The sequence below is a fragment of the Microcebus murinus genome, chromosome 9, assembly GCF_040939455.1.
Source record: "Microcebus murinus isolate Inina chromosome 9, M.murinus_Inina_mat1.0, whole genome shotgun sequence".
NCBI lineage: Eukaryota > Metazoa > Chordata > Mammalia > Primates > Cheirogaleidae > Microcebus > Microcebus murinus.
Window position 1 is genome coordinate 81,572,782 of NC_134112.1, and position 27,494 is coordinate 81,600,275.

General features: G+C 41.7%; 1 protein-coding gene across 6 annotated transcripts in view; it reads left to right on the plus strand.

Moving 5' to 3' along the window:
* Positions 1 to 18,001: 18,001 nt before the first annotated feature.
* The window catches only part of NRF1 (nuclear respiratory factor 1), a 142,399-nt gene continuing 132,906 nt past the window's right edge, over positions 18,002 to 27,494 (plus strand). For 5 of the 6 annotated variants that reach the window (XM_076006606.1, XM_012789202.3, XM_076006608.1 and 2 more), the window contains exon 1: positions 18,002 to 18,275. The gene's annotated coding sequence lies outside the window, so the exon portion shown is untranslated. Of the gene's footprint in view, positions 18,276 to 18,395; positions 25,964 to 27,494 lie in introns of those variants that run through there. The other variant, XM_076006609.1, reaches the window with a different exon arrangement.

Below are 27,494 nucleotides of genomic sequence, written 5' to 3' on the forward strand. Positions count from 1 at the left end.
TTGAGGTTGCTGTGAGCTAGGCTGACGCCACAGCACTCACTTTAGCCTGGGCAACAAGCGAGACTCTGTCTCAAAAAAAAAAAAAAAAGAAGAAGATAATACAGGAAATCATCTTCCTGGGGTGGGCAAAAATCTCAAACAGTACACACAAAGCACTAACCATTAAGAAAAAGATTGATTTTGTTCATCAAAATTCACCATGAAAAGAGTGAAATGACAAACCACAGACTGAGAGAAGACACTTGTAGTGCATGTAACCCACAAAGGACCCACACCTAGAATATATAAAGAGCTGCAAATCAATAAGGAAAAAGAAACAAACAACAGAAAACTGGGCAAAGGCTTAAACATTAGACATTTCATAAAAGAAATTATACAAATGGTCGGTAACGATGTGAAAAGGTGCTTAACCTCCTTAGTAAATAGGTACATGCAATTTGAAATTACCATGAAATAGCACACCCACTCACCAGCATGGCTACAATTGGAGGGACTGACAGCACCACGTGTTGGCAACAAATGTGGACCCACTACAACCTTAACACACTGCCCGTGGGTGTGGAAATTGGTAACACCTCCTTAGAAAACTGGAAATACTTACTAAACTGAACATACACATACCTGATGATGAAGCACTTGCACTGCTGGGTATTTACCCAATAGAATTGGATATGTTTGTGTGCATCCAGAGATAGGCACAAAAAAATACAAGCATTCTTCATAATAATACCAAACTGGAAAAACACTCGGTATTCAGAACAGAACAATAGACAAATGGTAGTACATTGTAGGAATGACTACCCGCTACATAGGATATGGTGACTCTCACAAACTATGTTGAACAAAAGGAGGACACAAAAGAATGCATACTGTAAATTTCCGTTTATATAAACTTCAAACACAAGCATATACGGTGTTAGAAGTCAGGCTGACAGTTGCCTTTGGGGAAGATTGGGTGGTAATGACTGGGAGGGAGCCTGAGTGGGGATCCTGGGGTGTTGGTGATGTTCTAGTAACAGTTTTCCTAGGTTGTGGTTACACAGGGGAATTGATTAAAATTTCATGGAGCTCTACACTTCTGATTCATGCACTTTTCTTTATATATTAAATGTCACTTAAGAAATGTATTAAAAATACATATTAATAATATATTTAGGCCAGGCACGGTGGCTCACACCTGTAATCCTAGCACTCTGGGAAGTGGAGGCGGGCAGATTGCTCAAGGTCAAGAGTTTGAAACCAGCCTGAGCAAGAGCGAGATCCTGTCTCTATTATAAATAAAAAAATAAATTGGCCAACTAATATATATAGAAAAAATTATCCAGGCATGGTGGTGCATGCCTGTAGTTCCAGCTACTCGGGAGGCTGAGGCAGGAGGATTGCTTGAGTCCAGGAGTTTGAGGTTGCTGTGAGCTAGGGTGATGCCATGGCACTCTAGCCCAGGCAACAGAGTGAGACTCTGTCTCAAAAATAAATAAATAGATAATATATTTAAAAATCAGTGAGGAGCCCTTATTTAATAACCCAGTGGCTGACAAAATTATGCACCGTAGTTTCTCGAGTCTTCTTTTCCTACTGTGAAATTTTCAAATGTAAACAAGAGGACAGCAGAATATAAGAGTAGCATTCCTTTAATTAAATTTGCTATCATTTGTCTCCACAAATCATTCTTTTAAAATATTGTATTCCCTATGAAAATAATATAGTCATGAAAACAAAATTTCAGAAATCAGAAGCAAACAAAATCCCTAAGCTCTCCCATCAATTTAAACATAAATTGCTTTATGATTTTGATTCATTTCCTCCTAATCTTGCTTCACATTTATTTCTTTTCTTTTTTTCCCCTTCTTCACATTTAGATGGTCTTACATTTAGTAAAACATTTTTTTTCTCATTCAGAGTTTTAGTCACTGTCTCTATAATTTGAAAATACATTTAAATTTAATATTTACCTAGCACTTAAGGTCATTTCTAAAATACTAAGCCACTGTGAATATATGTCAAACAAAAATACAAAGTAAACTTCACTTAGCTATTCAAAAAATAGTATGCTAATATATCTTGAATTCCAAGTACCTCTAAGCAGTTTATACACTTGATGGTCTTATTTACATAAAAGGGACACTTTTATCTTCTCTACTCATCAGGTAAGAAAAACATGGCGCACAGCTGATCAGCAAGGAGGCTACAACTAGATGGCAGGTTTCTTTACCCAGCTTCTGCACCACAGTGGGCCTGGCCACCAAAATATCAAACACCCAACTTAACTTACACTGTCTCTTTTAACTAAGAAATACTTAATAATGCTTCTCCTCCATTCACTACTCTCCAAATTCATCAGCTATACTCAGATAATACAAATACACTAGAGTCTGGTGAAAATGTTGTCTTTAGGTTCATGCTTGAAAATACCTTATGGTCAATGGCCATACCACCCTGAGTGCACCCAATCTTGTCTAGTCTCAGAAGCTAAGTAGGGTTGGGCCTGGTTAGTGCTTGGATGGGAGACCAGCTGTGAATACCAGTGCTGAATGTAGGCCTTTGAAAAAATGTAAAAAGCAAGAAAAGAAGATGAAAACACCTTATAGATGTCATGATTTTCCCCATTTTCCTCTATTATAGAAGTAATAAACCATAATGAACATACCGTGTTAGACTGGCTTGGATGACCCTAGAAGCAATCCTGTGGGTAAAAACCCTAGTGTGATATTTTGCTTGGGAAGTGCTCCTGGGAAGCCCTGTTGGGAATGGGGAGTCAGACAGGGAAGAGAAGGAAGCCCACAAAAGGTTTGAGGTGTTGAGGCTGGATCCCACTGAAGAACTCTGGGAGACAGTGCAGAACCCCCCTCACTTGGTCCCAACCAAGCAGCACAGGAAGCTGGGGTAGTGATCCTTCAATTCCCATGTGTCAGTTGACTGAGGGATATTCCTGGGGGTCTAACTCCCCAGGACTTCTGGTCCATCCTTAGGTGAGCAGGGCTAAGAGAAAGCCAATATTGATACATTATTATTTATCTTTATTAAATTCTCAGTCATTATTGCTTCAACTATTTCTTCTGTTCCTTTCTCTCTTTTTTCTCCTTCTGGTATTTCCATTATATGTATTTACAATTTTTGTAATTGCCCCACAGTTCTTGAATATTCTGTTACCTTCTTTTTGGTCACTTTTCTTTTTGCATTTCAGTTTTGGAAGTTTCTATTGACTATTGACATATCTTCAAGCTCACTGATTCCTTCCTCAGCTAATAAGAGCATCCACTCTACTAGTAAGCCCATCAAAGGCATTCTTCATTTTTGTTACAGTGTTTTTAATTTCTAGCATTTCTTTTTTCTTTTTCTTTTTCTTTTTTTTTTAAGACAGAGTCTCATTTTGTTGCCCAGTCTAGAGTGAGTGGTGCCATGGCGTCAGCCTAGCTCACAGCAACCTCAAACTCCTGGGCTCAAACAATCCTGCTGCCTCAGCCTCCTGAGTAGCTGGGACTACAGGCATGCGCCACCATGTCCAGCTAATTTTCTATATATATTAGTTGGCCAATTAATTTATTTCTATTTATAGTAGAGACGGGGGTCTCGCTCTTACTCAGGCTGATTTCCAACTCCTGACCTCGAGCAATCCGCCCGCTGCGGCCTGCCAGAGTGTTAGGATTACAGGCATGAGCCACCTCGCCCGGTCCCAGAGAATTTTTTGTATATATATTTTTAGGTGGTCAATTAATTTCTTTCTATTTTTAGTAGAGACGAGGTCTCGCTCGGTCTGGTTTCAAACTCCTGACCTCGAGCAATCCGCCCGCCTCGGCCCCCCAGAGTGCTAGGATTACAGGAGTAAGCCACCACGCCCGGCCTCTAGCATTTTTTTTTTTATTCATTCTTAGAATTTCCATGTCTATTTATGTTACTCATCTGTTCTTGCATGTTGCCTACTTTTTGCTTTAGATCTCTTAACATATTAATTCTTGTTATTTTAAATTCCTGGTCTGATGCCTCCAGCATCCCTGCTCAGGTTGTGGGACAGGGGAAACCTTCTGAAGTCCTGTGACTAGGTCTCAGTCTTTTAGTGAACCAGAGCTCCTGAGCTGTGACCTTCACCAGTGCTTCTCAGTCTCCACTGCTCCCTTTAGGTGTGACAGGAAGGCTAGAGGGGTTGGGAACGGGTATCTTCTTCTGTCCTCCAGGTCGGTTAGGCTGTGGTAGGACCCCACCTGATTAGGCCACAGTGAAATAGTTTCTCTTGAGGGCAGGCATTCTTAGAAAGAACAGAATGCTCTGGGCGCATTTCAAAGCCACTACTTTCCCCCTCCCTCTGCCAGAAGCAAGAGAGGATTTTTCTCATATTTTCACTGTGAAAAGCTGGTGGCGGTAAAGCTCACAAGTGTGGACGCCCCCCAACACTGGGCCCTATGGTGGTTAATTCTCAAACACCCACACGGAGCCTCTAGCAATTTGTCAATCATAGTTTAGCTTCTCCCACCCAAGACTGGTTCCTGCAGAGCTTTCTGCTGGCAGCTCTCTGCTCCAATAAGCTCTGACTCTCTGTATCTTCCAATCTGCCTCTCCAATTCTGGGGCAGCGATTTGCCCTGTGACCTCAGTTCTCTCATCCATCTAAAAAGGGTTGCGGTGGCTCACGCCTGTAATCCTAGCTTTCTAGGAGGCCAAGGCGGGCAGACAGTTTGAGCTCAGGAGTTTGAAACCAACCTGAGCAAGAGCGAGACCCCATCTCTACTACAAATAGAAAGAAATTAATTGGCCAAATAATATATATAGAAAAAAATTAGCCGGGCATGGTGGCGCATGCCTGTAGTCCCAGCTACTCGGGAGACTGAGGCAGGAGGATTGCTTGAGCCCAGGAGTTTGAGGTTGCTGTGAGCTAGGCTGACACCACGGCACTCACTCTAGCCTGGGCAACACAGTGAAACTCTGTCTCAAAAATAAATAAATAAATAAAAAGGGTTACTTATTTTCAGTTTGTTCAGCTTTTTTCTTGGGAGAGATGGCTTCTAAGGTTCCCCCATGCCAGAATGAAAACCAGACATCTTGATACATTATTATCAACTGAAGTTCACACTTTATGCAGAATTCCTTAGTTTTTACCTAATGTTCTTCTTCTGTTCCAAGATTATATTTAGCCATCATGTCTCCTTAGGTTCCTCTTGGCTGTGACAAGTTTCTCAGATTTTCCTTGTATTTGATGACCTTAACAGTTTTAAGGGGTACTGCTAAGGTATTCCATAGAATGTTCCTCAATTGAAATTTGTCTCCTGAGGAAATTATGATTAGACTGGGTTTATGGGGGGAGGGGTTGTTTGTTTTATTTTTTGAGACAGAGTCTCACTCTGTTGCCCTGGGTAGAGTGCAGTGACATCGTCATAGCTCGCTACAACATCAAACTCCTGGGCTCGAGTGATCCTTCCACCTTATCTTCCTGAGTAGCTGGGACTACAGTTGTGCGGCACCATGTGTGGTTAATTTTTTAATTTTTTGTAGAGACGGGTCTCACTATGTTGCCCAGGCTGGTCTCAAACTCCTGACTTCAAGTGATCCTCCCTGCTCAGCCTCCCAAAATGCTAGGATTACAGGTATGAGCCATGGTGCCCAGACAGCTTATGAGTTTTTGAGAGGGAAATAACAGAAGTACCATTCACATCACATTGTATCAAGGATACATACTATCAACATGAATTATCCCTGTGGATGTTGACCTCAGTCATCTGGCTGAGGTAGTCTGTAAAATTACTTTCCTTCCCTCCATTTCCAAATGTGTGTGTGTGTGTGTGTGTGTGTGTGTTTTCTTGAGCACATTCTTATTTCTGGCACTATAAAAGATTCAAAGTTCAAGGTACTTTAGCTAGATAGGAGGAATAAATTCTAGTGTTCTATAACACTGTAGGATGACTATAGTTAACAATAATACATAGTATCAAATAGCTAGAAGGAGAATATTGAATGTTCCCAACACAAAGAAATGATAATGTTTGAGATAATGGACATACTAAGTACCCTGATCTGATCACTATACATTATATGTATTGAAAGATCACTATGTACCCCATAAATATGTACAATCATATATGTACATATGTCAATTAAGAAAAAAGATGCTCTAAGCTCATCTGCTGCGTTTTCTTCCCAGTCGTAGAACTAGCCATTTCTTTAAGGAGACCTAGAAATGGTTTGTTTTTTTTTTTAAATCCACATACATTAAGGTCCACACTTTGTGCTGTAAACTTCTATGGGTTTTGATAAATGCATAGTGCCATGCACCCACCATTGCAGTCTCATACAGAACAATTTCACTGCCCTAAAATGCCCTGTTCTTTACCCCTCCCCCTAACCACTGATCTTTTTACTGTTGCTACAGTTTTACTTTTTCCAGAATGATATGTCATTGAAATCATACACTCTATAGTCTTTTCAGACTGGCTTCTTTCACTTAGCAATATGCATTTAAGAGTCATCCATGCCTTTTTGTGGGTTAACAGTTTATTTATTTTTAATTATTATAGGTACATAATAGTTGGATAGCTTTAGAGGGTACATGTGATTTTTGATACAGGCATGCAATGTCAGTTAATCAAATCAGTGTAATTGGGGTACCCATCACCTCAGGCATTTATCATTTCTTTGTCTTAGGAACTCCAATGCCACTCTTTTAGTAATAGCTCATTTATTTTTGTCACTGAATAGCATTTCATTGCATATACAGATCACAGTTTGTTTATCCATTCACCTTTTGAAGGACAACCTCTTGGTTGTTTCCAGTTTGGGGGATTATGAATAAATTTGCTATAAACAATTGCATACAGGTTTTTGTGTGGACTTACATGTTCACATCAGTTGGGTAAATTACCTAGGAGCATATTTGCTGGATCATATGTTAAGACTATGTTTAGCTTTGAAAGAAATTGCCAAACTATCTTCCAAAGTGGCTGTACTCTTTTACATTTCCTCCAGCAATGAATGAGAGTTCCTGTTGCTTGTCATCCTAAACAGCACTTGGTATTGCTAGTTTTCAAATTTTAGCCATTCTAATAGATATGTAGTAGTATCTCATTGTTGCTTTAAGAGGCAATTCCCTAATGACAAAGATGTTGAACATTTTTTAATATCCTTCCCTCATTTTTAAACTCATTATAAATATCATCACTGTTAAAGAAAATAGGATAATGCGCTATGATGTTTATAATACATATAGAAAAAAAAGCCTATTACAAAAATGGCAGAAAGGACAGATGGATAGAAATCAATTTATATTGTAGTTTTGTTTTGTTTTTGAGACAGAGTCTCACTTTGTTGACCAGGCTACGGTGAGTGCTGTGGCATCAGCCTAGCTCACAGCAATCTCAAACTCCTGGCCTCAAGTAATCCTGCTGCCTCAGCCTCCCTACAGCTGGGACTACAGGCATGTGCCACCATGCCTGGATAATTTTTTCTATATATATTAGTTGGCCAGTTGATTTCTTTCTATTTATAGTAGAGACGGGGGTCTCACTCTTGCTCAGAGCTGGTTTTGAACTCCTGACCTCGAGCAATCTGCCCGCCTCAGCCTCCCAGAGTGCTAGGATTACAGGCATGAGCCACTGCGCCTGGCCGATTATATTGTAGTTCTTATATTAAATGTGAAGTGCTAGCAAATGAAGGTAGACTGTGATAAATTAAAATTGTATATTTGCAAAATCTAGAGCAGCACCCCCCAAAATAAACAAAGAGATCTAGCTAATAATCCAATAGTAGAAATAATGTGGAATCATAAAAGACAAATACAAGAAATACGTGGAACAAATACACAACAACTTGTAAGATGATAAATTTAAAGCCGACGGTATCTATTATCACACTAAATGGAAATAGTGTAAATACCCCAATTAAAAGGTAGCAATTATCAGACTGAATAAAAGAGCAAGTCCCAACTATTTGTTGTCCATAAGGAACACTTTTTAAATACAAAGACACAGATAGGTTGAAAGTAAAAGGATAGCACCTGTAATCCTAGCATTCTGGGAGGCCGAGGTGGGTGGATTGCTCAAGGTCAGGAGTTCAAAATCAGACTGAGCAAGAGTAAGACCCGAATCTCTATTAAAAAATAGAAAGAAATTAATTGGCCAACTAAAAATATATAGAAAAAATTAGCTGGGCATGGTGGCACATGCCTGTAGTCCCAGCTACTCAGGAGGCTGAGGCAGAGGATCACTTGAGCCCAGGAGCTTGAGGTTGCTGTGAGCTAGGCTGATGCCACAACACTCTAGCCTGGGCAACAGAGTGAGACTCTGTCTTAAAAAAAAAAAGGATAGGAAATAGGCCAGACATGGTGGCTATAATCCCAGCACTTTGGGAGGCTGAAGTGGGAGAATCACTTGAGGCCAGGAGTTCAAGACTAGCCTAGCCAACATAGTGAGACCCCCTTGTCTCTTAAACAAAAAAAAAAAATTAGCCGGGCATGGTGGCAGGTACCCATAGTCCCAACTATTCATGAGGCTGAGGCAGGAGGATCACTTGAGCCCAGCAGTTCAAGTTCACATTGAGCTATGGAGCCACAGCACTCCAACCAGGGCAGCAGAGCGAGAACTTGTCTTAAAAAAAAAAAAAAAAGGAAAATATACTACAGAACACAATCTTAGATTTAGGAAAGAAAAAGAAGAAAAAAAATTAATGAAATAATAATTAAAATAATATATAAAAAAAGGGAAAATAATATTTTACCCAGACATTCACTATACAGTATTACTTTTTGTTCAAGAAATGTGAATGTGTGTGGAAGCAAATGTTTATGTGCATGTTTGTAGGTGCTTATTTTGCATGAAGAAATACCAGAAGGAGAAATAAAAACTAAAAATGATTGTCCATGCAAGAGGGCAAGGGGAAGGGACTAGGCTGAAAGTAAAACTTCTCTGAATATACCTTGTTTTATATTTTCCGTTTTGCAATCATGTAAATGTTTTGTGCGCTCAAAAATAAAACTAAATAAAATTCTGTGACTTTTATAGCAGTATGCAGACACTGGGGTGGCCAATGCACAGTTTTGAACACAACAAGAATGAATGAGCCTAAGTGTATTTCAAGTTGATATCATAACAAAGAGGAAAATATTATTTCAAGTGAATTTATTTATTTATTTTTTTTTTTTTTTTTTGCTCCCCCCCCTCAAGTGAATTTAGACCATAGTATTTTGACTATACATCCTTAGTGAGTTATTTTATTTATTTATTTTTTTGAGACAGAGTCTCACTGTGTTGCCCAGGCTAGAGTGAGTGCCGTGGGGTCAGCCTAGCTCACAGCAACCTCAATCTCCTGGGCTCAAGCGATCCTTCTGCCTCAGTCTCCCATGTAGCTGGGACTACAGGCATGTGTCACTATGCCTGGCAAATTTTTTGTATATGTATTTTTATTTGGTCAATTAATTTCTTTCTATTTTTTTTTTAGTAGAGACGGGGTCTCGCTCAGGCTGATTTCGAACTCCTGACTTCGAGCGATCCTCCCGCCTCGGCCTCCCAGAGTGCTAGGATTACAGGCGTGAGCCACCACGTCTGCCTCTGAGTTATTTTTTTAAGGACACATAAAGCTGCAAATAAATCTTAAACTTTGTTCAGTAGTCTCACTGTAAATAGTAATATTGGTATTCTTACTTTGAAACTATTTTACATACATTATATAATAAAGCAAATAGGTAATTGCCTTAATGTTATTAGGAACTAATATTTTCAGTATAAGAGAAAAGTGATACAAATATAAAATCAGTAAGGTTAAGTAAACAATTTTAAGGTTTAATTTGAATCAGGAATAGCAGTATAAACTCTTTTCGTTCCTTTCAAAAATACTTATTTCATAGCACTGCCCGTCGAAATGACAACCTTGTGTTAATGATCACTCCTAGTGTCTGGATTGTGATCTATAAATATTCCTCACTAAAAGGAACCTGGGCTTTTTATAGGAATGCTGATTGCTAGTATGCGGCAGGAATGAGGCTGAGCCATCTTATTTTGCCTGGGATATCTTCACGTTATAGAAAGCAAATAAGCAGTAAGGTACGTGAGCCATAACGAATGCATAAAAAACAAAAACAAAGACAAAAAACAAACAAAAAAACCCACTTAAAATGGTTAAGATGGTACATTTATGTTATGTATATGTTACAAACTGAATTGTATCCTCTGTGTCCTCCCCACCCCCAAATTCTCTTGTTGAAACACTAACTCTTAGTACCTCAGAATGTGACTATTTGGACAAAGGCCTTTAAATAGGAAATTAAGTTAAAATGCGGTCGTTAGTGTGGGCCCTACTTCAATATGACTGATGTACTTATAAGAAGAGGAAATTGGACACACACACACATACACAGAGAGGAATCAATAGAGAGAGAGAGAATTAACTGGGCATGGTGGCACATGCCTGTAGTCCCAGCTTCTTGGGAGGCTGAGGCAGAAGGATTGCTTTAGCCCAGGAGTTTGAGGTTGCTGTGAGCTAAGCTGATGCCACAGCACTCTAGCCAGGGCAACAGAGTGAGACTCTGTCTCAAAAAAAAAAAAAGGCCGGGCGCTGTGGCTCACGCCTGTAATCCTAGCTCTTGGGAGGCCGAGGCGGGCGGATTGCTCAAGGTCAGGAGTTCGAAACCAGCCTGAGCAAGAGCGAGACCCCGTCTCTACTATAAATAGAAAGAAATTAATTGGCCAACTGATATATATATATAAAAATTAGCCGGGCATGGTGGCGCATGCCTGTAGTCCCAGCTACCCGGGAGGCTGAGGCAGAAGGATCACTTGAGCCCAGGAGTTTGAGGTTGCTGTGAGCTAGGCTGACGCCACGGCACTCACTCTAGCCTGGGCAACAAAGTGAGACTCTGTCTCAAAAAAAAAAAAAAACAAAAAAAAACAACAAACAAAAACCCGCAACTGATAGAATATAATATATACAGTGCTACCCTTTGCATTTTTATCTCAGACTTGATTTTGTAGAGTGCTTCCTTATTCTTTGTGAAAGCTACATAGTGTTCAGCAGTATTTCTGATTTCTCTACTCTCTTGTCTGCAACATCCAATCAACTGCCAAGTTATATTAATTGTGTATTATTTTTCCTATACCATCTCCATTCCCGGTGCCAATTAGCTTAGACTTTTACCTCTCTGCCTGGATTACCACAATAGCCTCCTGTTTGACTTGACCTTAGCCCTTCAGTTCATGCTATTCGGTTCCATTCATCTTCTTAAGTACCACTCTGATTATGTCATTTCCCAGCTTAATAACCATCACTATTTTCTCGTTGCCTGCAGAATCTGACTTTATGTTCTGTCCTTTTTTCTCACTGTCTTCTCCTCGACCATGCCCTGTACTCTTAATTCACACTAAGGAGTCTGATGTTCCTAGAGCAGATCTTAAGAATTCTCACAGGAGGATTTCCTGCAAGGGTACTTTACGTTGAGGTATATGACATTGTCAGCAATTCCAAATCCATCCTGTCCCGTGGTTCAGCTCAGACACTAACTTTTCTATGCAGTCCTCCCAGCCCCCACTGTTAGCCAAGCAAGCTAATGTGAGCCTAGCAAGGTGCCTAGGGGACAAAATTCAAGGAGGCCCTCACTGTCAGGGCCATGCAGGTGCCAACCCTGCACTCACACACCCTCAGTATGGGGTCCTTAAATTTTGTGCCTTCTGTTCTGGGCTTGCCTCTCCCTAGCAGTGCCAGGCCTCCAGTAAACCCTCAAAGAGCTTGATAAATGCATCTCTAACAGGTGTTCTCTTCCTAGCCTCTATCGTAGTCATTGAAGTACAGACTTCATTTTATTCCCACTAATATCCTTGAGGGTGGCACCACACCTGACCCATATTGGGTCCCTGGTGCCTTGTCCAGAGCCTCACACACAGCACATGAGTATCTGTTACAATTCTTTGGGTTGGGAGCATCTGCCATCAGAAACCCTACTCAAACTGCTTTCAGCAAAAAGTGCAATTTATTAGCAGCTACTCAGAAACTTGTGAAACCCAAAGGCAAGAATCCTGTAAGTTAGGCCGGGCGCTGTGGCTCACGCCTGTAATCCTAGCTCTTGGGAGGCCGAGGCGGGCGGATTGCTCAAGGTCAGGAGTTCGAAACCAGCCTGAGCAAGAGCGAGACCCCGTCTCTAAAAAAAAAAAAAAAAAAAAAAAGAATCCTGTAAGTCTTAGGAAAAGAACCAGAAACTAGAGCAATGTCTGGGAAATTCTCTCTCTCTCTCCTTTCTGCTACTCTGTGTGCATAAGCCTCACTCCTCTCTCACTACTGATGGACTTTTTGCTTCCCAATGCATTTGGTGGAAAATTGTCTCTGCCTACAGCTCCCAAAGTTATGTTATATAAGTTGTAGCTTAAGTACAGACACACACACAAAGATCTCAACTTCAATTTCAAAATCTCCACGAAAGGACCTGATTGGCCCAGCTTAAGTCAGCTCGAGTCTGGACCAATCATCTGTGGGCAGAAAGCATGGCAGGAATATGGCAATCTTGGGTCCTCAGTGGTGTTCATGGATCTTATCTCCATAGCTCCATCATTAATGTGACTTAGCTCTAGCATGCTTCCAGTCTCTGTGTCTTTAGCCAAACAAACATTCTGAATTCCTGAAACAGAGAGTGCACTTGGCACAGCATGGGTCAGATGACTACCCTTGGCTCATTCAGCGAGGATGGGTGGAAGGAGGGAGCTTCTCAATCATAGGCATGATTGGTGGGCACCATCTCTGTGAATGGGGCAGTTTCCAGAGAAGGGGACTCTATCGAACTAGTGAGTCACACCCAAAGGTGACTATTACGAATTATCTGTTGAATAAATAAATGTAATGACTGATCTCATTTAAAAACGGAGCAACTGTCCAAAGATATTAGCATTTAATATAAAAGTTTTAGGGGGTTATTGGAAAACTCATTTACTCCATCACTCTCAAAATCAAATCAGTCTTTGAGCCCTGATTAAACTTTCTCTCCAATGTTTCTCAAATCGTCCCCCTTCTCTGCCACCAGCAGGCACCACTCCATCCCCACTCAGGCCTGATTGCTCAGCCTTCCCCACTGCCATTCCATGCTGCTCACTGCCTGCAGTGATCTGCCCAAACGCCAGGCCTCTCTGTGGCCACCCATCACACAGTCTGTCTGAAACCAAATACATCCTCTGTCTAAATTGACTTCCCTTTAGATGACTGTCAATGGCACTACCAAATCTCTGCCATTTAGTTCTTAAAGCCATGAAATTACCTCCGACCTTTGCCCTCCTAGTTCCTCAATATTGTATCAGTTACCAAGCAGTGTTGAATTTTCCTGTTTATCTCCGTTGTTGGTCTTTTTTTTTCCCATTTCTTTTGGCCATTTCTAGCTAAATTCTGGTCTGTTAGGGGCATTAAGAGTAACTTTCAAGGACTGCTATTAAAATGGTATGGGGAAGATACTTGATTGGGGATCTCGAAATGTGTGAATCCTGCCTTGGCCAGTCATCTCTACACCCCATGAGGCCTACGGTGTGTGCGCATGTGTGTAAATACAGGGGACAATGACACAACCAGGCAAAGGAGCACTTTATTATTAGCTGGGTACAAACCACAGTGCAGAAGTCAGGAAAGATAGGCTGGTCTCTGATCTTCTCTGCCTACCCTGTCCCCCATCAATGCCCAAATATGAGTCTCAGAACTTTACTTCCTAGTGGGACAAAGAACCACCCTAACCAGAGAAACTGGAGAGAAAGACAAACTACAGCCTCTTTGCCCCAAGCCTGGGGCTGTCCCAAGCCTTCATCTGCGGGCTGTGGCCCTAGGGTCTGACTACCTTGTGGGAGGGGGAAAAGAGCAAGCTGGCTGGGCTGGGCTGCTTCTGAGAAGGGCAAGGGCAGCCCTTGTTACCACTCAGGTTATGTTGAAAAATGGGAAGGAGATGTCACCCGTTTTTATTGAACCTTTTATCTTTTACTCAACCCCAAAGAGATATTCTATATCCCCCAGTTTTAGCAAGATTTTCTTCCTTCGTGTGTGTAGGGTGGGGGTGGGGGGAAATTTCTTGCTTACTGTTCTGCCTTCACCTTGGGAGGAGTAGGAGGGTGGGGGAGGGAGGAGCCAGGAGTGCCCTCTGGAGACTCGAGGCTCAACTCATGTTTGGATTTTCTGGTAAATCTGTTATGACCCTAGTGTCTTGCTCAAAATTGTCGAGAGCTATCTTGTTGCCTACTGAGTTAAGAATGAATTTCTAAGGAGGTCATTAGGACCATACAGCCTGGCTCAATCTACCTTCTTTGTCATTAGAATGACTTTGGGATTGTGGCAGAAAGGGCAAGTGTAGGAAAAGAATGCCAAATTTAATTACCCAGTGAAGAGATCAGTTGGATCTAATCCAACAGGGAAAGGAATCTGGGTGAGGTTTCATCTACCTCCTAACCTAATCAATAGGTCCAGAAAGAACAAGGTAAGACACCAGAATCTAATCTCTAGGGTAGGTCTGGGAGAAACCTATGGACATAGCATCTCTATAAAAGGGACTCAGTGTGTTTACAGTGGTAGCAGAAGTATTTTAGCCAAAATCTCTGGTCTTAAGGCAAGCTCAGCCTGCTGAGACAGAATCCCTCTTCTCCTGCAAAGATAAACCCAGTTGGCTTGGGGCAGTAACCTCAATTCACTTGGGATAGCAAATCTCATTTAACCCTAAGAAAGTTCAGAATTAAATATAAGGATGGGCCTGCTGCGGTGGCTCACGCTTATAATCCTAGCACTCTGGGAGGCTGAGGCGGGAAGATTGTTTGAGCTCAGTAGTTCGAGACCAGTCTGAGCCAGAGTGAGATCCCGTCTCTACTAAAAATAGAAAGAAATTAATTGGCCAACCAAAATATATAGAAAAATTAGCTGGGCATGGTGGCACATGCCTGTAGTCCCAGCTATTCAGGAGGCTGAGGCGGAAGGATCGCTTGAGCCCAGGAGTCTGGAGTTGCCGTGAGCTAGGCTAACGCCACGGCATTCTAGCCCAGGCAAAAGAGTGAGAATCTGTCTCAAAAAAAAAAAAAATATATATATATATATATATACACACACACACATATATAAATATATATATATGAGGAGGAAGAAATAAATCCATAGTATTTATTTATTTTTGAGACAGAGTCTTGCTTTGTTGCCCAGGCTAGAGTGAGTGCTGTGGCATCAGCCTAGCTCACAGCAACCTCAAACTCCTGAGCTCAAGCAATCCTCCTGCCTCAGCCTCCCGAGTAGCTGGGACTATAGGCATTCACCACCATGCCCGGCTAATTTTTTCTACATATATTAGTTGGCCAATTAATTTCTTTCTATTTATAGTAGAGACGGGGTCTTGCTCTTGCTCAGGTTGGTCTCGAACTCCTGAACTCAAACAATCAGCCTGCCTTGGCCTCCCAGAGAGCTAGGATTACAGGCGTGAGCCACCACGCCCAGCCAATCCATAGTATTTATACTTTTGTGTTCACTTTGGTAATATTTGTGTAATTTTGTATTTTCAATATTTACAAAATTTAGAGAACTTATGATACTAGAGAATCTGACAAAAGTTTGCTAAATCAAGAGCCTGTTTCTGCTGGTGTGTTAATCTTGGGGAAAAAAAAAAGAAAATAAAATTGAAAAAAAAAGAGCCTGTTTGATGTTCTCTAATATTTTCTATTTCTTTAATGAAATGTTGGTTATAGCCTACTAAGTTATTTCTGTACTTCATCAGTGGGTACTGACCAGTGTCTGAAAAATTCTGGTAATGGTTAAGGGTACAATTCTGAGGTCAGGCTAAGGGCTTTCAGATCTGGCTGCATCTCTTACTATCTGGGTTTGGGCAAGTAACTTCCACATGTCCCTGTTTCTCCATTTGTTAAATGGGATAATATAGTACCTACCTCATGGGCTCCACTTGAGAATTAAATGAGCAAGGAGATAATGCATGAAAAGGGCTTAGAATAGTGCCTGACACATTCTGATGCCTCAGTAAGTGTTGGCAATTAAGTACTAGGGGTGATGACAAAAGGGCCAAAGCCCTCAATTTTGGGGGATGAGGGAATGCTTCATGGAGGAAATAGTATTAAATTTGACACCCAAAAGAGTAGTAGGAATTATTTGGGTGAAGGTTCAAATAGGGGAATAGAAGGAATACAAAGGAGAAGAAAGTTCGGAATAAAGGGAGCAGCCCTTGCAAAAGCTGTGAGGTGGCAGAATATCCTGACCTACATGACCTGAGAGCTCTCGGGTTTTGTTTATACCCTGAGAAAAGTCTGTGGCAGATGAGGTCAGAGATGGTAGTATTTACGAGGTCACCAAGGGTCCTGAAGCAGCCACAAATAATTTTAGACTTCAATCTACATGTTAATGGGATCTTACTGTTTTTTGTTTTTTTTTTTTGAGACAGTCTCACTCTGTTGCCCAGGCTAGAGTGCCGTAGTGTCAGCCTAGCTCACAGCAACCTCCAACTCCTGGGCTCAAGCGATCCTCCTACCTCAGCCTCCTGAGTAGCTGGGACTACAGGCATGCACCACCATGCCTGGCTAATTTTTTCTATATATTTTTAGTTGTCTAGATAATTTCTTTCTATTTTTAGTAGAGATGGGGTCTTGCTCTTGCTCAGGCTGTTCTCAAACTCCTGAGCTCAATCTTCCCATCTCAGCTTCCCAGAGTGCTAGGATTACAGGTGTGAGCCCTATGCCTGGACTTTACTAAGCATCTTAAACAGGGAAATTATATGATTTACTTACTTTCTTTCTTTCTTCTTTTTTCTTTTCTTTTCTTTCTCTCTATCCCTCCCTCGCTCTCTTTCTTTCTTTCGCCAGGAATACTGTGTTGAGAATGATTTAATTTTTTGAGAGACTATTCAAGGCCAGGCTTGGTGGCTCACGCCTGTACTCCTAGCACTTTGGGAGGCCAAGGTGGGAGGATCACTTCAGGTCAGGAGCTCAAGACCAGCTTGAGCAAGAGTGAGACCACGCCTTTACCAAAAATAGAAAAATTACCTACCCATGGTGGTAAGTACTGTACCCTCAGCTACTCTGGAGGCTGAAGCAGGAGAATGGCTTGAGCCCAGGAGGTTGAGGTTGCAGTGAGTTATGGTAACAGTACCCTGGGCAACAGAGCAAGACCCAGTATTAAAAAACAAACAAAAAACATTCAAACTGTAGTGGTGTAGTGTGGAATATGGGTTGAAGAGGGCAATTCTAGGGGCAGGGAGACCATGAAGAGCCTATTGCAGTATTTCTATAAGAGTTGATAGTAGGGGGGAAAAACAGTTATAAAGATATAACTGGATGTGGGAGATTTCAGGGAGAGATGAGTGATGGATCCTTTCTCAGTTTCTGGCTTGAGCACCTGGGTGGTTCTTACTTCCTTACAGAACACTGGAGAAAAAGACATTCAATTTTTGGATATGTTGAGTTTTGAGGTAAATAGAGTCTTCTTGAAAACGAAAGCTTCCTGATTTTGTTAAGCTGTTTTCTGACACCCTCTGGGATATTCAGTAATTCCTTCAACACTGGACTGTTTCCCGACTGTCTACCTCTCTCTACTTCTCAGGCACCTGTTTGGGGGTCCCTATTGCTTCGTATAAGCTCCATGAGAGCTTAAACGACTCTGTCTTGCTAACAGGTGCATCTTCATTGCGCCCAGAACAATATTTGGCACAGAAAGGGCCTTCTAGAAATGTTCGCCGAATGAACGAATGAGTGAATAAATAAATACATTGCTTTGCACAAAAACTTTTACTTTCAAATATGTGGGCAGAGTTTGAGATAGGGAAGCAGAGATCATTCCAAAGAGAGGATTAGGATGCGAGAGGGAAGGCAGAGCCGAGGAAAATTCGGGGGAACCCCTTTCTGATCCTCCAGGCACCTTTGGGAGGTCTTAATTCCCGCGGCTGGAGGGCGAGAGACGGTACTCCTTCCAGATTAGCAACCATTTTGAGCCGCCTGTACCGCTTCTCCTGGGCGTCCACATTTCGCTAACCCAGCTGCTGTCATGGTTCCGGCCCCATCCAAACCTTTGCGGCGGCATGCGAACGCGAAAAGACTGTGGGCCAGGCGGAAGCCCTAGCCCCAAGCCCTGTCCGCGCCACCCGGCCCGCCTAGGCGCCCAGCCGACCTCCCCATCATGGCGCCGCCGGGCGGGGAAGCCGAGCCTGTGCGTCGCGTGCGTGCCTCTCTTCCTCCCCTCCCCCTCCTCGGCGGCGGCGGCGGCGGCAGAGGCGGCAGCGCTCGCCATTGCCGCTGGTGGCAGGAGGCTGCGAGGAGCCGGCGCGGTCGCAGTCTCCACGGCGCAGGCCCACGGTAGCGCAGCCGCTCTGAGGTGAGTGCCCTACCGCGCAATCTCCAGCTATTTCAGCCCCGGCGCAGCCGCAACACGGCGCCCGCCCGCCGGCCGGCCGGCCCGCCCCGCAGCCGGCACCCTGCTGCCCCCGGCTCCGGGCCTGGGCCCCCGCCGGATTCGGCCCGCCTCGGGCGGGGGGCCCCGGCCCGGCCCAGTCAAACCGCCACCCCGAGGATGCGCAGGCCGCACTAGGCCCCAGGCGTCCTGGCGGGCTTGGGAGGGAGCTACTGCCCTCCGAGAGCCCCAGGGTTCCGGCCTCCCCCGCCGCCTGGGGTTCTCGGGGCCGCGGCCTCCTCCTCGCCGTGGAACCCGGGGCTCGGCCTTCCCGCGGGCTCGGGAGCAGGAGGCGCGGGAGAGCGCGCCGGGCCCTGGAGCGGGAGGTGGGCGGGTTGCGCGGGACTGGAGCCGTGGCTCCCGGCTCGCCCCCTCGGCCCTTCCCGGGTTTCGGCCGCGGGCGGCGCGGCGCGACGGGGCCAGGCTGGGGCGCGGGAGCCGCTCTTTCCTGCGGGAGAGGAGGCTGGCTCTTCGGGTTACCGCCGAAGCTTCCCTCCCGCCGGGGTAGCGTGGGCTTGTTACCCAGGTAGACAGGGGGACGCTGGAATATGGCGCATTGCCCACCTTCTTGCAAGTTAGCAGGCGGCCCAGGCAGCAGTTCGAAAAGGAGGGCGCAAAGTCCTTTTGTACGCAGAAATAAGGAGCGACATTGTGTTTTCCTCCCCAGCTGAGATGTGCTCACGGAGGGGCCTCGGTTCTTCCTGTGCCTGGGGTGGAGGTCCCCTGGGTAAGGGAGAGGGGGAGTGGCACGCCCTTCCGAAGGAACCGAACCTTGCCACTGGAAAGACAGGGCTCTGGAATGGCCTTGTGCATGGTATTATCCCACATCCCCAAACCCTTTCGGGTTTTGCATGTTATGCACTTCACTGTGCAGTGATGTCCACTGCCTCTCTCACCTGTTGTGTCGTTGCTGCTGGTCCCAAAGTTTCTGCAGTGCATTTGAATGTGCCCATCAGAACTTGGGAGTCTGAAATTTTTATTATATTTAGGGCTTCAAATCCTATCTTGCTCTAACCAGTTGGAGGAGCTGTTGCCTGTTGTTCTTTCTTAAGCATTATATTAGAATATATTAATTGCATACTTTAGAGCTGGTGTCAATTGTGCTGAATTCTTTCTGTGGTCAGAGCAAAATACACATTTTCTTGTGTATGTTCTTAGAGGACATGTATTGGGAAACTCAGAAGGAGAAAGGTAGTGAGCCTATCAGCTTGGACAGTGTTGGGCAGGAGAATGGGTACAGCTTTTTGTCCCATGGCATCATCTGTGTTCATAGTGATCCTTTCCCCATTCTATCTCAGCCCTGGCTTTTAAAATTTTATTTTCCTTTAGGCTTGAACAGTAAGTTACTGGGTTGCTTCTCACTGAAGGGAAAGGGGTGGTGAGGTGGAGACCTGGTGATGCTGGTATGTGTGTGTGTGTTTTTGATCCAGTAGTAAACTGACTCTCTAAAATGTGTTTGAAAGTTCTTGACAAGTTTCCCTATCAGGCAGTGAAAATATGACTAGTTATATCTGTGCATCTGAGTGTAATTTTCTTATTTTATGAGTGTGAAAGCAAGCATATAATTACCACATGTAATGTACTGTATTTATTCTTAACTTGGACCTTAAATTGTGTGCAGAATTTTTTGTGTCAAAGGAGCTTTTTTTTTTTCTGTTGATAGTTAGACCATGATGTTCAACAGGGCCATGATCAAAACAAAATCAGATTAAGAATAACTGTTTAGTTAATCTTTTGGCTCATCTTTATTTGAAGTCCTTTGGTTTCATCACAGTCTCAAACCCAGCATATAGGAGGGAAGATGACTTTGCTTAGTAGTCAGTGGTCATGTTTTCATTTTCATTTAAGCAAAAGAAAAAACTTATCCTCACACCAGGAGTTTTCATGGAAATAATTTTCTTATTACAAATTTTTTTTTTTTTTTTAGTTAGGAACCTAGGAGAGGGGAATGGCTGGGCCTTGCTGTATTGCCCAGGCTGGCCTTGAACTCCTGTGTTCAAGCCATTCTCCTACCTCAGCCTCCTGAGCAGCTGGGACTACATTCAAGCACCACTGCACCGGGCGTCTTGCCATGTGTTAAGGAAACTTAGCTCCTGTGTTTAGAGAAGGATCTATAGGAGTAGGAGATAATGAGGACCCTTGTCCAGATATAGAAGGAATTAAAGGGGAAAGGATTTCAGGTTTCCTTTTTAATTCATGTATATTTCAGTGGAAACCAAAATTGTAGGTTTTTGTTTTATTAAATCTTAATTGTGCACTCATCTCTTCAGTTTGTTAGGAGGCTGACGGCCAACTTCCCATGATTTAGATCCCTGAATTTGCATAGCCTGTACACTGTAGGTTCAACCAAACAAGAGCATTTTATGTGAAAACCACAAATGGATGACTGTTTTAAGGGAAATTTAAGCTCCTTGTGGTCTAGGATTAAAATTGTATACCTTACATGTAATAAGGCATTCAGTAAATGTAGGGAAATAATAATGATAAACAGTAATTACTGAAATTAAAATTTTTTCAGGACTTTTGAAAAAGTGTGCTGATTTTTTGGTTTCTGGAGGGACTATGAACTGTCAGTCTTTAGAAACACATTCTGGAGTCCTACCTCAACAGGAAGTTAATGTATACATTCAGCTTCTGTCAAATGTCTTTAGACAAGCCCAGTGCTTCATGCTGAAGCAGGCTTATTCATCCACATGGTGCCACTGTGGAAAGTTGGAGGGTGAGGGGGAACTCCGTGGGCTGTTGAGTTTCACGAATGTCTACTCTAACCTGAAGAGTTTAGAAGCATCCTTTCTGGGCCTGTAATCATCCAGGAAATGGGATATTTGAATTTAGATGTTAGTGTGTGACTATGTGTGTTGCTGAGTAGTATAAGTAGTATTTGGAAAATCAATCTTACAAATAAATACCAATTTTTGTTTGCCACCAAGCTTGTCCAAAATTTATAAAAAAAAATAAAAATAAAAAAAATAAATAAATACCAATTTTTGGTATTTATTTTATGGTTTTTTTTTCTTTTATGTTCCTATGGATTCTGAGATTTTATGGTTTTATAAAAAACATTTTAGAAAATGTTTCTATACTAAAGGACATTTTCTTTTTGTTCTTTTATGTTTTCCTTGTGAGCTAAAGCTAGTGTTTTCAGCTTGAGCTTACACAAATATAATTTTCCATGAATGCTTAGTAAAACAGCAATGAAAAAGAAACTCACTTGTTAAGTTTGTTTTAGAAACATTTTATTTAGATCAAGTCTGATGTTTTTAGAGTCTCTGGATACATGTTAATTTTTGTACGTTTTGTATCATGTATTTCCTCATTAACTAGGGGGTGAATTATCCACTTTCTTGGGTCCATTAGTATTCTACTAAGGTGAATGGGCTGGAAGATAAATAGTAGTAAAAGGAGGTGAAACAAATCAATTTCAGGTGTTTCTAGAAGATTAAAACCACATTGAGCTATTGGAAACTTTTAATCCTGGAGCAACAAGACTGTTTTGTTTGAAGTTATTTTAATGTAATATGGACAAAACTTGGAAAATGAATACTTGACTGCTCAAGGAAAATAAGTGGATTATATATATACTTTGGAATATATATGTTTTTCTAAAGTGCATTTCAGAATTAGGCTAATGTGTTTTCATCCCCATGCAATTCAGTTTAGTTATTGCAACATCAAAAGGCTTCATCATGTCATGGTCTTTATGCTTAAAATGTCCTAAAATGTGAATGTTTATATGATACCAAGTGAACTTTCTATGAACTGAAGAAAAGTCAGAAATGACAACTTTATAGAGATGTTCTAGTATATTAAAAAACAAAGTAGTTATAGTTAACGAATGCCTATCACATTTGTGATCCCTTCAGGCAAATCTGTACTATATCACTAATAGCAGTCACACTGAAGATAATCTGACCCTAAGGAATCATCTACTGAATCCTAGACCTGTAGTCTGCCTTGCCCAACCACAAAGTAGTTTAAAACTGCAGCTGGTACTGAATCATCAGATAATTTCTTGAAGAAGCCATGTCTAGTAAGGAGGGGTATATTTGTGTGTTGAAGAAGGGTGAGTAGGAGAAAAGAGCGAAAGAGAAGATGATACTGGTAAAAGAATCTAGTATAGGTTGAGATGATCTCTGGAATTTTTTGGGGGAAATATTTTCAAAAGAAGCTACTAGAGCTATTTTTATATGGGTCATCAGTTTGGTGATTTAGACTATACCATTTATAGTAATTGTGTTTTTTAGTATATAAGGATAGTATTTAGATAATTCATGCATGCCGATTTCTGTGGTTACAAATGTGAAAAGTTTGGCTTCACTTTGGTGAAAAGAAAATGGTCATTTTTCTTAAGAACTCTTAAGTGGTGCCTGTTGGGTAAACTATGCCAAGCCATTTTCAGAATCATCTATGATGAATGAGCTTTGTATGCATGTACATTAAGACTTGAAAAAAAAAGACTTGTGTTTTACTGTTGGTAATTGTACAGTCTTTGCTTTTTAGAATTTTAAGTGTTTTGTTGCTGCTACTGAATGCTAATGTGGTTAGGCTGGCACTAAACCTACAAAGAACAAGAGGAAGTGAGGAAATGTCCCCATGAAACATTGCTTGAAACTATTTGAACAGTGGACTAGAAATGGGGAGCTAGGGACTAGGGGACCTAATTCTTGTTTTATGTTCAAGAAGATGCAGCATATCCTCCATTGAGAAATAATATCCTTAAGTGTGTCTTCACTTTGGAGTTTGCAATTCATTCACTAGACATTGATTAAAGATGCACTATGTTCCAGGCATGTGCTAGGTGTTAGAGTAACCAAAACCATGGGCCTTGTCTAGTAGGGGAGAAAGAAGGGGGTTCAACTAACTATAATACAGCTTGTTGAGAACCAAAATAAAGAAAGAGTGGTGTGGGATTATAGGTGGAGGCAGGAATTCCTTCTGGGGAGAGGAAGGTGATCCAGGGGGAAAAGTGAGGTTAGGGAAGACTTTTCACGTAGGGGAAGTTAGAGTAGGACTTTGAATAGTAGTAGTACTGATGGAGAAGAGGAGCAGAGAGGAAGAGCATCAATGGTCTGATTTGAGAAATAGCAACTGGATTTTACTCTACTTGAAGAGTAGTGGAAATGAAGCTGATGAGATTGTATCCTGATTAGGAAGAGTTTGTAATTCCATGCTCATGAGCATGGACTTTATTCTGAGACATTTGGGGGCTTTGAGTAGGACATTTCTAGTTTTGAAAAAGATGACATGTGAAGATTGGACTGAAGACCTGTGAAACTATCAAATTGTGATGTAAAAGGAGATAAATTCTGAGGCTGGGCACAGTGGCTCACGCCTGTAATCCTAGCACTCTGGGAGGCCGAGGCAGGCAGATTGCTCAAGGTCAGGAGTTCAAAACCAGCCTGAGCAAGAGCTAGACCCCGTCTCTACTATAAATAGAAAGAAATTAATTGGCCAACTAATATTTATAGAAAAAAATTATCCAGGCATGGTGGCACATGCCTGTAGTCCCAGCTACTCGGGAGGCTGAGGCAGGAGGATTGCTTGAGCCCAGGAGTTTGAGGTTGCTGTGAGCTAGGCTGACGCCATGGCACTCACTCTAGCCTGTGCAACAAAGCGAGACTCTGTCTCAAAAAAAAAAGGAGATAAATTCTGGAGATTATTTTTGCTTTACAGTTATCATATTTGTCTGACAATTGAGTATGGAGGAGTTAAAGATTATAGTTTGGTTAATGGATGATACTGATACCTTTAAGATAGGGAATGTATAGGAAGAACAGAATTTGAGGAGAAAAGTAATAGGGTATGATTTCAGATGTGTTTAGATATCTATGGGAATCAAGAAATGTCAGGTGTGTACCTGGATATTTGGGCTGGAGCTCAAGGAGTAGCAATCCATTAAGGGATTTGCATTCATCAGTATAATGTCATATAGAAACTGCAAAAATGGTACATGTAGGTTGAGTATCCTTTATCCAAAATGCTTGGAACCATAAGTGCTTTGGATTTTTTTCTAATATTTGCATATACATAGTGAGATATTCTGGGAATGGGACCCAAGTCTAAACAAAACTCATTTATGTTTCATATACATCTTATACACATAGCCTGGCAGTAATTATATATAATATTTTAAGTAATTTTATGCATGAAACAAAGTTCTGACTGTGACCTGTCCATGAGGTCAGGTGTGGAATTTTCCACTAGTGCTGTCATATCAGCATTCAAAAAGTTTCCGATTTTGGAGTCTTTTGGATTTCAGATTTACAAGTTAAGAAAGCTCAACCTATATAATATCAGGAGTGAGGAAAAAACTAAGGGCAACCTTGGGGAGCATACATCTGGGGGTCAAGTGGAAGAATAGGGACTTATGAGGTAAGTTGAAAAAGAGTGGCTAAACAGATGAGATAAATGGTATAGAGTTGAAGATGCTCAGTAGAGGGATTAAGAGAATCTTAACAGGGAAGTTAGCAATGTGAAATACTACCGGGAGTTTACTGGGATAAAAACTGGACTTGGGCCGGGCGCGGTGGCTCACGCCTGTAATCCTAGCTCTTGGGAGGCTGAGGCGAGCGGATTGCTCAAGGTCAGGAGTTCAAAACCAGCCTGAGCAAGAGCGAGACCCCGTCTCTACTAAAAATAGAAAGAAATTAATTGGCCAACTGATATATATATATAAAAAAATTAGCCGGGCATGGTGGCGCATGCCTGTAGTCCCAGCTACTCGGGAGGCTGAGGCAGAAGGATTGTTCAAGCCCAGGAGTTTGAGGTTGCTGTGAGCTAGCCTGACGCCACGGCACTCACTCTAGCCTGGACAACAAAGCGAGACTCTGTCTCAAAAAACAAACAAACAAACAAAAAAAAACTGGACTTGGTATTTAAGAGATAAAAGAAATTTTCTGAATGTGTGTGTGTGTGTGTGTGTGTGTATGTATGTATGTATGTATGTATTGTTTTGCTAGTAATCATGTAGTTTAGATAGAATAGATTTCCAGACCATTACTAATTACAGGGGTAGGGCCTATAAAACCCAATTTAATAGATGGCCCATGCTTAGAAGTAGATCCTGTTCCTGCCCTTCTTTCATGGGAGTTGATACTTGAAAGCTTTGGGAGATGACCTCAATGACAGGGCTGCCTAAAAATTCCTTCTCCATATTGTGGTTTTTTTACATTTTTTTTTTAACAGTGTCTTAAAAGTTTTTAATTCTAAGAATTAGAGATATCATTTGAGTTGACAGTTTCTTAAAATACAAATTCCTGTGGAAGAGTCTTGGGATTTTATGATAGTAAGTAAAGGGTTTTTAACCTGGAGCTTATAGTTCTGGGGCTTATGGATATATATTGGCTTTGTGACCCTCAATCTCTTGAAATTGTATGAAAAATTTGGGATGAGTGCCTATGTGATTTTTCTGGGGAGAGAAAACTTCGAAATTCTCAAAGGCCTTTTTGTAATATTAATGATTAAATCAAGTGTTGTTTGTGTTAGTTGGCTGAAATGAGTTATCTTGACTTCTAGGAGATGAAGGGAAAGAAATTTTGAGGTGTCTCAGGTGAGGAACTTGGGGAAGATTTAAGGCACATCTTAGAGGTGAGAATAGGAGCACCAGACAGAAGGTAGGAGGAATGCCAAAGCAAAGCTTAATGAATTTCAGAATTTTGTCAAGTCTCTGGATTCCTTGTTTTTCTATATTCTAGGACTCATACTAGTAACTGCCTATTCATGCACTATAGATACAGTAGGCTTTGTACAGGGGATCCAATTACTATTGTTTTAAAGGAAAAGTGTGCTTTGAAAGAAAGCAAATGGGCTCATAGATTTTGCTTATATAAAAATTTATTTTTGCTGGGCGCGGTGGCTCACGCCTGTAATCCTAGCTCTCTGGGAGGCTGAGGCGGGCGGATTGCTCAAGGTCAGGAGTTCAAAACCAGCCTGAGCAAGAGTGAGACCCCGTCTCTACTATAAATAGAAAGAAATTAATTGGCCAACTAATATATATAGAAAAAATTAGCCGGGCATGGTGGCGAATGCCTGTAGTCCCAGCTACTTGGGAGGCTGAGGCAGCAGGATTGCTTGAGCCAGGAGTTTGAGGTTGCTGTGAGCTAGGCTGACGCCATGGCACTCACTCTAGCCTGGGCAACAAAGCGAGACTCTGTCTCAAAAAAAAAAAAAATTATTTTTAAGTTAGGAGTTGCTTATACTTTGGAAAATTTTTAAAATGCCCAAATGTTTCAATCTAATGATATAAGGCAAGACATTTATTCTCTCCTTGCTTAATTTTCTGACCATGAAATGAAAATACTACTGATGTATTTTATAGGGTCTTTTTGAAATATGACAATTGTGGTAGAATACTTTGAGATCCAAAATGAGTTAATGCTTGTAAATTGCTAGTGTTCACATTTCTAAAGCCATGAATAAAATGAAAAAACTCAAACACATTATATATAAGTATTCCATACTAGAGCTTGATTTTTTTAAATATTTCATTCTGAAATTTTTGATAATTGATAATTTTTACATTCTGCTATCCTTTGGATCTTTGAAATTACGGTCAGGCGTGGTGGCTCATGCCTGTAATCCTAGCACTCTGGGAAGCCAAGGTGGGAGGATAGCTCAAGGTCAGGAGTTTGAAACCAGCCTGAGGAAGAGTGAGACCCTGTCTCTACTATAAATAGAAATTAATTGGCCAACTAAAAATATATCTATAGAAAAAATTAGCCAGGCATGGTGGGGCATGCCTGTAGTCCCAGCTACTCGGGAGGCTGAGGCAGGAGGATTGCTTGAGCCCAGGAGTTTGAGGTTGCTGTGAGCTACGCTGACGCCATGGCACTCTGGCCCGGGCAACAGAGTGAGACTCTGTCTCAAAAAAAAAAAAAAAGAAATTAGATTAGGAGACAGTTTTGTCAGCTAGGCACTAGTTTCTGGGGCATTGATGTCCAAACTTTTGGGTTGCCATGTAAAATAACCACTTGATATTGTTTTAAAGTATACTCTATAAAACATTTCATGTATTGGTAAATATAAGAATGATATGAATAAATATGTTATATAATCTTAGAAAATTTGTGTTATGTAACTTGTAATTAGCTTGTGTTTGTGGATTATCATTTTCTTTTCTTTTCTTTCTCCCTTTCAAGATGAAAT